Consider the following 779-nt stretch of genomic DNA (forward strand, 5'->3'; position numbering starts at 1 on the left):
AGTAGGCGCTTGGTTGGTTGTTGTCCTTCGTTCTGGAAGAGGACCAAAATGACATCACTATGCTGGGGTCAAGGTCCAGTGTGTCTGACCCTGGCTCGGGTCCAAATAGTCCATAGGAGTAGTTGGAGTGGGGGCGAAAAAAGTCTGACCCTGGCTCGGGTCCAAATAGTCCATATGAGCAGTTGGATTGAGGGCGAAAAAGTGTGACCCCGACGTGAGTCGAACACGCAACCGTCTGATCTGGAGTCAGCCGCGCTACCGTTGCGCCACGGGGTCACTCGAACGTAGCACCTCTCAATAACGTACTTAATGCATATGAGGTGACTTGCTACGTATTAGAACCTTCAATGTTACTGTCTGCCTTGCTCATTCTGTTTGCTTCATTTGATGCCTTTCAAACACCATTCTCAGAAGGGGGCCCTGGCCTTCAGCACACTGCCCCGGGGGGCCACGGCACACAAAAGGCGAACAACCCCACCCCACTCCCACCGACACCATTTCTCTCCTCCGGGACACTCTCTCCTAAGCTAACCCATAACTTTACACAGTTGCTGGGGACACTGGACACAGTGACTTCGCCCTGTTCCCTAGGCCACGTGCGGCTGAGGCAGGCCTTAAATACGGCCTCCTTCACTCTGCCCACTATACCACGCTATTTGTCTGTCTGTCTGTCTGTCAATCTGTCTGTCTCTCTCTCGCTCACTCGCTTGCTCCCTCGATCGCTCGCTGGGAAAAAGCCTCCCTTAGCGCATCCCCGCCCCCACCCCGCACTTCTCTCC

At 54.7% G+C, this 779-nt stretch overlaps 1 non-coding gene across 1 annotated transcript; it reads right to left on the reverse strand.

Moving 5' to 3' along the window:
- Window positions 1-204: 204 nt before the first annotated feature.
- Window positions 205-276, reverse strand: TRNAW-CCA. The gene has a single exon. It is a non-coding gene; the product is annotated as a tRNA-Trp (tRNA).
- Window positions 277-779: the final 503 nt, after the last annotated feature.

This window comes from Trichosurus vulpecula, chromosome X, assembly GCF_011100635.1.
Source record: "Trichosurus vulpecula isolate mTriVul1 chromosome X, mTriVul1.pri, whole genome shotgun sequence".
NCBI lineage: Eukaryota > Metazoa > Chordata > Mammalia > Diprotodontia > Phalangeridae > Trichosurus > Trichosurus vulpecula.